Source organism: Cyprinodon variegatus, unplaced genomic scaffold (genome assembly GCF_000732505.1).
Source record: "Cyprinodon variegatus isolate N-32 unplaced genomic scaffold, C_variegatus-1.0 Scaffold1, whole genome shotgun sequence".
Taxonomy (NCBI): domain Eukaryota; kingdom Metazoa; phylum Chordata; class Actinopteri; order Cyprinodontiformes; family Cyprinodontidae; genus Cyprinodon; species Cyprinodon variegatus.
Window position 1 is genome coordinate 618,634 of NW_015150454.1, and position 11,962 is coordinate 630,595.

Sequence of the window (11,962 nt, forward strand, 5' to 3'; positions counted from 1 at the left end):
GATGGATGGATGGATGGATGGATGGATGGATGGATGGATGGATGGGTGGATGGATGGATGGATGGATGGATGGATGGATGGATGGATGGATGGGTTTTTGACTTTCCTATTCTTTTAAAAAGTAAATGTTTGTCTCTTCATTTAGGGGTCATTACGAAAAGTCAAATAAGACTTGCTCAAAGACTTGGCAAAGTTTTTACACAAGATTCCCTTCCGACACAACTAGGATTAAATTAGGAGTCTGCCCATCTTTAAGTCAATGACTCAAAAGATTGTTCCAATTTGATTTATAATTGTTAAATGTTTTTCAATTATATATTTATCCTCCATAACATTACCTTACTAGCGACACATCTCTTACCCTTCCAGCTGCTGAAATAATTTCCCCTTAGGTGGATGGTACAGTTTACAGTATTTCCATATTATTACTGAGTGATTGTCAATAAATTATGAAATTCTGAGAACATTAAAAGGTTATGAGCTCATTTATCCCACTATTCAGGTGGTGGATCTGCCAAAAAGCTCTTCCTGTTTACATAATCTTGCCTGCTTCAAAACCTCAGCCATTATTCCTTACAGTTATTCACTTTAGGAGCTCTCTCAAGGTCTAGGATGGTTTGTTAATCATAATTTTCAGCCAAGGTAAAAGTCTAAGAAAATTATTTAAGTATGATAAATTCCAAGATTTATACAAGAATGGCTGGAGCTACTGTTAGCCTAAGGATTCTTTGTGAATGGGGACCCTGATCTTAAAATTCCCCACGTTATTCTTAAAATACATCAATTGAAAACAGTAAAATAAGGTCGTCTCTCAGCTGAGAGCATGCAAAAAAGAAAATTGAGACAGATCACTTATCCTGCAATATAACCAGACAGTACATTCAGTACTGTAGTAGAAATTCAAACCAATCCACTCCGTGTTTGCTTTGAAGTGTACAAAGTTGTATCTTTTGAAAAACACCACAAACCTCATCACTGCCCAATACTGATAAAACCCCTATGTTTTTCAGATTGATTACAATTTCTGAAAACTGGATCAGATTTGATGAAACGGTTAAATGTAAGAACACATAAATTCTTCGGGTAATTCTCCAATATTTGAAAGGTCAATCTGAAACTGTGATTATTTGATCAAGTTTTATGAAGAAAGTTTATGTTCTGACATCACCTTTCACTGTATCTGTGCCAGATACTGTAGGACCATTTCATGAAAAAATCTGAGAAGTCTTGAAAGGTATTTGAACAGCTTAATGGATAGCTGAGCAGTGCTCCTACATATTACTCACATACAGTAATAACTAGTAAGCTGTCTCATGTTAACTATTAAAACATCCAGGCCTTCAAATTCTTGCACTCTATGATTTGTATATCTATGTCATAAACACAGCTACCTAAATATCCTGTGTGTTGAATCTATGTGCATGTGGATATATATAGTCTATGGAGTTGTGTGCATCAGGAAAGAAATACACACCTGTGTGTGTTCTTGCCTAAATATATTTAAGTATATTTTTTGGTTGCTGGAATTCTAGATCAGAAGAATAGCAATCAAGCAGGAAACCTTTGGGAGTCAAAACGTAGAAAGGTTATGAATAAATAGGTCTAAATTCTTCATGACCCTTTTCAGACACTTTCCACTAGTTACTGCCACATCTGAGTGTATAATTAAAGTACATTCAATTGGATAATTCTTTTATAGTGGTAGAACTTATTTTCAGTTTCATATATAGATTAGTGGTGTGGCTTGTGTACATGTATCAATAAATATACATCTGTGATTGTGATATTCTTTTAAACTGACTCAAATAGTCTTATCTGCTTATATGAAACAAATCTAATTCAATTCAAATGCAATCTATGAAGATACAAGGTAAAAGCAATTGTTGGTCCCTGAGCTTTCCAAATAAACTTTTTTGAGGGCAAATGATCAAATGTTGTGAGTATGCTTGCTTTTAATAGTGTAGAAGGATTAATTATTAAAGACTAAAACTAAAACTATTTCCCCTGCTTCAAAATGTGCAGCACTTTCTGTAGAATATAGAATTTTTTACCAGCCTCTATACTTCATGTTTGAGTGTCTTAGAGTCTGTATGAAATGACTTGGGGGTTTCAGTTGAGTGCTGGCAGGTTGACAGTCTGTGAATGTGAGGACTGCACTGTCGCTGAAATCCCTTTTCTCGCCACATCTATCAGCAGGAAGCCTGTCCACAAACTTGAATCCTAATATACACACAACTAAATCAGCAATAAAAAAAAAAAAATTCACAATCATCAACTCCTTGAGTAATAAAATATTTAGACACATATTTAAGGGGAAGCTTGCATTGCTTATCAGTTGATAAAGAATGACCAAGTTATGGTCTATCTAAATGAAATAAAAAAAGAGGAAAAACATGGTAAAACAGTGATCCGAATTAAAATAATTGGCTATAAATCTGCCTAGCACCTACAAGATATGCTCGCACTGTATGAAAGGTAATTGACCTTTTCAGTGAACTGCAAGGTGACTTAGTTCTTTTCTACTCAGGTTTCCTAGAAAAAAGGCTCAAATGCTTTGAAATTCCAATTCTTACTGCTTGTTTCAATGCAAAAAAATCCCACATTAAACCTAAAATATGACTTTATGACTTGTTTTTGAAGCGTTCTGATGAGTATTTTCTACCTCTTCCACTGTTAACAGCGTTTAAAAAATAAAAAGAATGATAGAATGATATATGAATTGCACAAACTGGGAAGTTGTGACCCACATGCTTATTGTGCAAAGCTCCTCTTTATTGTTATGCTCCTCAAAGACTGCAGCTATTAGAAACAAATTAAAAAGAGCAAATTAAACTGAATATTTTACCATAAACTGGTAATTCCATTTAATGTACTTGAAGAGATTAATCTGTATAACAGGGAGTTTGTCCTGTCTAATTTATTTTTGTTTTTATATTTTCATTTTTGGGATTTCAGTTTTTTTTTTTTTTTTTTTAAGGTATTCCCAGGACAACTTTAATCAGAGCAAGAGCTGAATTTCACTGAATTCAAGGAATTTTGTCTCTCATACCCAACCAATACTTTTCTTTTTCATCTGGCAGCGTACAATGCTAATAACTCTCAGGCCCATTTCCTTGGTTGAATATTGCACTCCAGTAAAAAAAAAAAGTAAAAAAAAAAAAGAGTTAAAAAAAAAAGTGTTTGGTTTTTTTTTTTTTTTTGTATCAAGTTGATTTTAAAATGTGCTGTAACATTAAAAAAAACACTTGATAACAACAACATTAGTGGAACACATTTGTGTTATTTAGGAATCCATCAAAAATACTTATTTCAAAACACAATGCACCATTTTTTTTGGAAATAAACCTTTCATGAATAGTAAACATATGATTGTAAATTTCTCAACATTTGTGATTTTCACAAAAAAAACTGTTAGACTATACTGTACTGTATATGCAGGTTTAATAATTGACAAAAAAGACCGTTCTGTGCCATTTGGCTTCCCTAGTAATATAAGTGTTTATCCTATCACATATACAGGAAAAGAAAAAAAAATTAACTGGACCAAAGAGTCGTTTTCTATATTGAATTTACTTTCCCTCTCTGGTGAAGTAATGGGCCATGACTGTGTGCATTTACACATTCCTGTCAACCTACTTTATTCCACAAGCAGCAAAGGCAGTACATTTCCCTTCCTGTGGAGAGTACAACCCATATAGAGACGCTGATACTGTAGTGAGAAAGAATGCAATTAAAACGTTTGGAATTTTTGTTGAGCAAAGCAACGTTTTGGACGAAAGCAGAATGTTTTAAATGATCATTTTAGTTTAATTGTGGTTCTCACATTTACTTCAAAGAATCAGAGAAGCATTTCCCTCTCTTTGCTGGTGTTCATTTTCCCCAGGTGAAACCATATGCTGTTCATTAAAGGCCTATTCCTACAGGTCTTCCTGTACTTGTCATGTTCAGTGTTCTGTTTCTTGCTAGACTAAATTAATTATATATTTCAGTATAAAATGTCAAAGTAAAGGAAAAAAACTGCATGGACCATAGAAATTATCACAGAATGAAATAGAGGTATATCAGCTTCTTCCACATTTTATTTAGTCTTCTTTGTGCTGTAGCACCCTCTGAATCAAACAAACCTAACAATCCATGCTGAATGACAATAAGATGCACCAAATAGAAATTTGCTTAGAGTAGTCAGTTAAAAGATTAGGATCAGATTCAACGTATAGGTTTCATAGCATTTTAATAGGATTAATTTAAGTCCCTTCCATTGAAAATGTTTTAGTTTATGACCGTTTTCTTAAATTTATTTCACATAAATAGGTTACAAATTTTTGCCTTTTCCCTGTTTGTGTTTAATGAAAATTGTTGTCAAACTTTTTCTAGATTTTCTGGTAGGAGGCTCTGTAGAGAACTTGGAGTTTCTGTATATCTGGTTGGAAAAGCTGTTGTTTTAGTGTGAGGCAATGCAGGGCGGCTGGGCTCCACTATTTAGCCTCGTCAGTTGTCACCATCTGCGCTCTGATAGTTCTGCTGTGCTGATAGCTCTAGGGCCGGTGTCTTGCAGCTTCTAGATGTGTTCCTTGCCCTACACACCTGAATCAAATCGTTGAACTACCCCACTAACAAGCAGTCAAGCTATACAGAGTTCTGCTAATGACCTCATACTGGAGTCAGGTGTGTTGAATTAGTTCTCCATGTCACAGGACACCAGCCCTCAAGGAGTTTAAAAAAAACTGTAGAAAACATTAGCAACTGGAGCCAAAAATTAAATTGGTTGGAACTGATCTGCATATGTTTAAAGATGGACCGAATTTGTCTTGAAACATGTCTGTTAATTCTTAAGCCTTTGACAGCTCCATTCAGAAACATGATAACTATGCAGCACAGGAGGATGATTTTAGTCCATCTTCATGAGAGAGAAGCATGTAAACATCTTTATAGTTCTACCTAAAGGGGCAGAGCGGCAGATGACTGGGTGGCATACACAAGCGGAAACGCTTACAAGCATTCAACCCAGATGAAGAGCATGTACTTTTTTCCATGACCTCCATGACCCATTTAAATCCCAGACGTTCATTCAAATCTAATGAGGATAGCATGTCTCTAAATTGCATTAGCATATTCCAGTAGGTGTATATTTTTCTCCACAGCTGAATTCCTTTTTTTTTTTTCTTGGTGTGTTTGCATTACCAGAGTAAAATGGACTGGGTATGTGAGCGTAAACTCATTCTCCTTCCGTTCGGTAAGGGTAAGAACTTTACTCTTCAGTGAGAGATTATCAAATTTGGTTCTAATTCAAATAACAGTGAAAAAGCTCTTTATATCTCTTCTATTGTCAGCTCCTGAAAAGAGAGAGTGTTGAACGGTAATTTCAGGGGCAAGTTGCAACAATGGTCTCCCATTAGTTTTACAATAGGGAATAAACAGGGTTGAAACCGTTATTGAAATCCTTTATATCTAACAAACCTGTCTGATGGGTGTTTTTTTATAGAAGAAACAATAGAAAATAAATACTGAATCAACCCACAAAGCTCATTTCTGTGGTGCCCATTACACTTGAAAAGAAGAGAATAAGATAATTGTTTTCTTAGAAGCCAATGTCTTATTGTCTATGTCTGAAGGACAAAAAATGCATTCAAATGCCAAGAAATAAGGTCCAAAAAAAAAAAAACAGTATTTGCAAGTGTGGCCTTGTAGAACACAGCATCCAACTGATGGTTTTTGTAATTACTTTTTCAAATGGTCAGAACATAACATGTGGAGGTAAAATTGCCTATTACCATCTAATTCTAACTTGCCTGTTACAAGCATAAAGAGTTCTACTTCTCCCCAAATAGCAAAACAGTGACACTGTCTATTTGCAATAGACTTATCTCAAAAACCTTCAATAACAACACAACAACTTATTTTTTGGAAGTAATTCAGCCGCATGAAGAAGACAAATGTCACTAATCTGTTTTCGATAAGAAAATGGGGAAGGATGTGCAGGTGGACTGACCATGACAGGTAGAATGACACAGTAAATCTGAATTAAATCCGCTTGTATTGACTTGAATTTACATATCAACTAGGAAATACCTTATGGAAATACCTTGTGTTGTGTGAGCAATCATCTTGTCCCCTCATGTTTCAGTAAAGTCCTGGACACAGATTTAAACCACAGCTATAGACTAAGAGGCTTAGTGAAGCATGTCCACCACCTAATTAAACTATAAGCTTTTGGCTATGAATTTACTACATATCAAAGTTACTGTAAGCTAATGAGGTGCTGCAATCTCTAATGGAGAACCATAAAAAGAAAAAAAAAACTTTCTGAAATCCAACCAAATATTTTGACAGTTATTATTTTTTTCTAAATTGTTTCTTAAGATAAACAAGTTAACCTCAGCTTAAAATTTGACTTTTACAGACACATCTTCTGGCTGCAAGAGGAAACAACTAGATCCAGAGGGAAGTGATTTTGCCTTTTACAGATTTTTTTTCTTATTCTACTTTTGTCACATATGTTTCTAATAATCAACAATGACCTTAATGAATACATTAATCAGTTTTCAGGTGAATATTTCTTGTTTTAAGGTAGAAAAGCTATCCAAACCTATTTGTGACTTGGTAAAAATTGGACCTCATTCCCCCTATTAAATCATGGATTGAATGTTATTAACCACTTTTTTAGGTTCCTTCTTATTAAATAACCTAAGTCTGTCAGATAGTGGATGAAGAAATCCCTTAAATAGGATCAATCTATATTATATGCAGTTGGCTTAAAAAACAACATCAAAATTATTGATGGCCAATGCCACAAAAGTAAGATAATTTTTAAGGGATGCTATTGCAGGTGGTTTAACTAACAAAGCATTTCGCAAAAAATGTATTTCTTTATAATTAAAATGGTCTTGGCTTCCTTTGTTACAACAGAACCTGAACAGCTTAAAGTCATTAATTGAAAAGTGAATTTGGTTCTCTACCAAAAGTCCTTACGTAGAGGTTTCAGCAATCAGTTTATGGCCCAACTCTGAATGGATATAGTTGCTGCCAAGGGCATACGGAAAGGCACTAGTTTGGGAACAAAAGCCTTCTAACATATGTCCAGTTTTATTCAGAAGTCACTTTTTTATTCTTGCTAAATTTATCATTTGCAAAACAAATGTATTTTTCAGATTGGACATTTCTTAGACATCACTACATTTTGGGATCCAGTTTACATACAGCGGGGAGTAGAGCTAGAGGTAGAGCTAGAGATAGAGCCTGGAATCCTAAGGTTCTGAGTTCGAGCCCCAATCCCATAGACTGCGACTCTGGGTCTCTGAGCAAGACCCTCAATCCCTGATTGCTCCCCAGGTGCCCTATAATGGCAGCCCACTGCTCCCAAAAGGGATGGTTAAATGCAGAGGTTAATTTCTCCAATGTGAGATCTATAAAGTTATATTATTATTATTTAAGGAAACATAATAACATAAAAAAAAGTTGAAAAAGATCCTTACACTCTCTCTATTCTCAGCTATAAAAAAAAATAATTAATTGTGTGTTTCGGCTGTTTATTGTTTCTCCACTCTTGTCAAGGTAGCAGTTCCTGTGTTAAACATGTACACATTTTTGAGTCTCCAAGGTACAAAGAAAATTAAATAATTCATGCAAAAGCCACAAGTGGCATTGCCAGGCACTGTGGGGAAGCCACACAGTAAGTTAGAAAATAGGAATCTTTGAAAATTCAGTGACATTTTTTATACATGTTAAAAGTATTGTCGCTGTTATACCAATTACATTAAGAATGGGCAATTAATTGCATTTGCAACATAATCGCCATTTAACAAAACACTATTTTCAAATTGCAGAGGCACTAATTTTTAATCACACTATATTTAACAACAGTAAGACACTAAATTACTCCCTTCAGCTCTTTAGGTGATGATTAAACACTTGAATAGGGTTTGTCCCAGAAAGGTAGAGAGTTGCAGCTAGCACGCAGATCCATGCATGTAAGTAATGTGGAAATAAAACCTTTTTAACACAACGGTTATGGTAAAAACCTGTAACAATGGACTTTGTGAAAGCAAGCTTTCCAAAACCGAAAGCTTGGGGGGAAAACATCTACAAGTTTGGGGTTAGTACAAGGAAAATAGAAATAAAATCCCAATTGCAGTTTTGGTTCAAAATTATCGCAATTTTTTTGGCAAAATTGTTCAGCCTAATTCACATACATCTTAAAATGGTTTCATCTCTTAAACTATAAATCACAGTCCATACTTTATTTCTCAATGGTATCTACTGTATGACCCACTGTGCAGAGATTTGGGATAGCCCATATATAATTAATCATAAAACAGGGGTCACAACCTTTTTAAGGCCGAGGGCTAATTCACGGCTACCGAGTCATAGGAAGGGCTACCAATACTGACCTATGAACTGGAAGGATCAGTGTTCACCTACAGTAAATCTCATCCATAAAAACTCATTTTTATTCTTATTTTATTCATTTCTTTTTAATATTGTCATTTTGAAACCACTGAAATATGATGAAATAGTTAACATGATGAAATAATACATAAATGATTAAAAAGAAGAGCAACAGAATAAAAAAAAATTCAACTTAACCCACTGAGTGAGTTCTTCTGTTTTCAGAAGACGAAGAGGGCACCCCATGTGGCCCTTGAGGGCCATTGGTGACACCCTGTCGTAAAACCTTTAAAATTCTTTAGGAAAAAAAAGCAGGCAGCATGATAATGCAGAAAATATGACTCACATAAAGACCATGAAGGTTACTGATCTACTCAACTATTGTTGGAATAAAACGTTACCAGGCAATTTGTAAAAACTACCCAGTGGAAGAGAAGATTGTGCTTAAGGAGGTTAAGTTACTTGGCTTCAAAGTACATTATTTCCATCTAACTTTAAAAAATACAACTTTTTTATATTTTGAGGTAAATATGTGGAACAAAAACAAACAAATGACACAGTTATGTTCAAAAGTGCATGAAATCATGATGCCCAATAGTTATAAGGAGGAAGACAAATGGCAAAAAGTTACAGTATAATACAGTATAATAACTTCATTGATTATTAAGATCTATATGTATATAAGAGTATGAAAGCCTTCACATTTACATATACTGTATGTAGAGTATGGTTGTAATCTATTTTCAGTAATAATATACATTTCTATAACAATCATCTATTAGTCAAAAGTTTTTCTGATTGCATTCTATATGGTATTTTTATACAATGTAGATTGCTTCAGTTCATTGAATGTATATTGAAGAACAATTTATATTGAAACTATTATAAATAAGGTAATGTAATATTGTATTAAATTAAGCATGAACCGGTATTTGGAGTTAATGTGTGTATACTTCCTGTGCCTTTAAAGAAAATTGAACAAAAAATAGATATATATATATAAATATAAAATCCAGTATAAATAAAATAACTTCAGCTCTGAAATAAACCTTGACATATCCAAATATATCAGAATAAAAAAATTTGTGGACAAAGTTAATACTGCTAAATCAGAGTTTAATCTAAGATTTTGAGCTCCAATTTTAATTCAAAGTAATAAAAAAATTGCTCTGTGTCTGAAAATTAGCATTCATTCACATCTGGCAATAATTGACATTTCTACTGTGCAAACGAACAAGTGCAACCTATTTCCATATTTTTTATAAATAAATAGCCCCGATAATTTAGATTATCCCTTACATATGATTATGAGCAGACAAAGAATAGGAATTATTTATTTTATAAGTGTGCAAATCTATTTTTTTTTTCACATGTTGCTTTTTAACCCCCTTCAAACACCTCAGTCATCACAGACTACCCCACTGAGTGAGCCATGACAATGGACTGCCTATGGAGCAGGACTCAGGCAGAATATCAATGGACTCCAACTGGCTTGAGCCACGGTGCTCTTCATCTCTCATTTCCCAAATGTGTGCCTCTGGAAAGAACAGGCCAACACTAGATTGAGGAAGACATCCTGCAGCAAGGCTTTTTAAATATTCCCTGCACACTTCTAAAGCGTTGCCCAAACCTGCGGCTGTTGGAAGAAGTAGTACATAGAAAATAAAGAAATAAAAAATGCCATAAGTGAGGGCAGAGGAGAGCTGAGCAGGCATGGGGAGAGGGGAGGGGGAAAAAAAGGAAAGAATTTTAAACAGATCCCTCAAATATCATCTAATTGGATCATGTGGCTTTCGCTGATCCACTCACTGTAAGCAGCACTGTGCACATGCTTCAGGAGACGGCATCAGCATGACTGTGTCCAGCCAGATGAAAGCCTGCCAACCTCCAGCAGCTTACCCTAACACAAATAGAGTCAAATTAAGATGTGTCACACTGGGGCAATAATAAGTGTATAAAGGGAGCTCTGAAACTCAAACTGAGCTGATCTCATCAGTTTGAGACATGTAGGGGGTTCTATTCGCCAAAACTTGCAGGTAAGTCAATTTAATTTACGTAGCGCTTTTCTGGTCATGCTGACCACTAAAAGCACCTGCATTCACCAAATCGCACACACTCGTTTAGACATTGGTACACAAGCAACTGGAGCTTAAGTTCCTTGCACAGGGGCACATCAAGATGTGGCAGGTGCTGGAATCAGACCTACAGAGCAACTACCCTTCTATCTGAGCCTCATTAGCCCTGATTCCAACAAGTTTTGCAATGAACTATGAAAAAATAGCGGCATATCCATTTATTATTTATAGAGCTAATTTTACATTAATTATGAAAGCATACAAACTCCTGGTTATTTAACTCCAGAATGAAGAGAACCTGCTAATTAAACCAACACAACATACAATGATTTTCTTTGCCTTATAAAGGTGTTAAAGTGCAAGAAAACAGGATACCAATTACAGTGTGGACAGTTAATAATGATCCAAATTACAGCTGCTGGTGGTGAAGGTGAATCATTATAATACATTGGAGTTCAATTCAGAGTAGATAAGGCATAAAAACATGAACTGTGTGGTCTTTTTGTGAATGTTTAATCATTATCCAAATGAAAAAATAAAGATGGAATCCGGACGCAGTGTGGGTAAAGTTGCTCTACATGCTTTGCAGGTCCACTGTTGCACTGTATAGAGATGTCATGTAAGAAAGAAGTGGTAAGCATAGCAGATAAACATTTTAAACCACATCATAATAGCTTTCATTTTAGTTAATTTCCATAGGTGGCCCATTTTTACAGAATTAATTCAAACAGCCTCATGAAAACTAATCAGTGAGTGAAATCATCTTACCTCAGGGGCGCAGCGCTTTATTCCAAGTCGCCAAAGGTCATTGCGTAAATTTTCAGAGGACACAGCAGTAGTAATGAGAAGTATGTTAGACTGCAGATCATCTAATCCCGTTCTTTGTGTCCTTCAGACATCGTCAAGCCTTTCTAGTCCTCGGAGGGAAGGGAGTGCGCTCTGGCTCTGTCTCCCCACTTTAAGCTTTCTGCTCACTTTCTCCTGCGTAAAATGACAAAGTTGCCCATGATCATTTTTCAAAAGGCAGAGGAGCCCAACGACTAGATGTTAACGGTTTTCCAATGCAAAGGAAAATAAAAAGTAATCAGTAATCGGTGCAGTCCATATGCCTACAGCCCGCTCCTGATGGGTGGCAGATCCAACCACCCGCTAAAAGAAGTCACACATCATCCAGCCACGATGTAGAGACGGTCAGAGGTATAAAACGAATCTCCGGGTGTATAAATCGATAGCTGGACTAGTTGGTTACCCATCACATCATTTCTTGCACTTTGGCGCCACCCAAAGTTACACTGAAGCCTGAGATTCATTTATCCTTTACTGAATCCAGCAGGTTAACTGTATTTTATGTTGAAATGGGATCATCAAACTTCAGACCTTCTGCGTCAGATCACCTGGTTCCTCATGTTTTATTTCCACTCAAGGTTAGAAGTAAAGCTATTTTTCCTGCTGCTCTACAACTGAACTTATTTGCAGTTGTTGCCTATGGTTCTTTTTATGAA

At 35.4% G+C, this 11,962-nt stretch overlaps 1 protein-coding gene across 1 annotated transcript in view; it reads right to left on the minus strand.

The window, feature by feature from the left end:
* The window catches only part of LOC107090203 (protocadherin-15-like), a 153,622-nt gene extending 142,015 nt beyond the window's left edge, over positions 1-11,607 (minus strand). Inside the window, exon 1 of the mRNA XM_015383494.1 lies at positions 11,229-11,607. The gene's annotated coding sequence lies outside the window, so the exon portion shown is untranslated. The remainder of the gene's footprint in view (positions 1-11,228) is intronic.
* Positions 11,608-11,962: the final 355 nt, after the last annotated feature.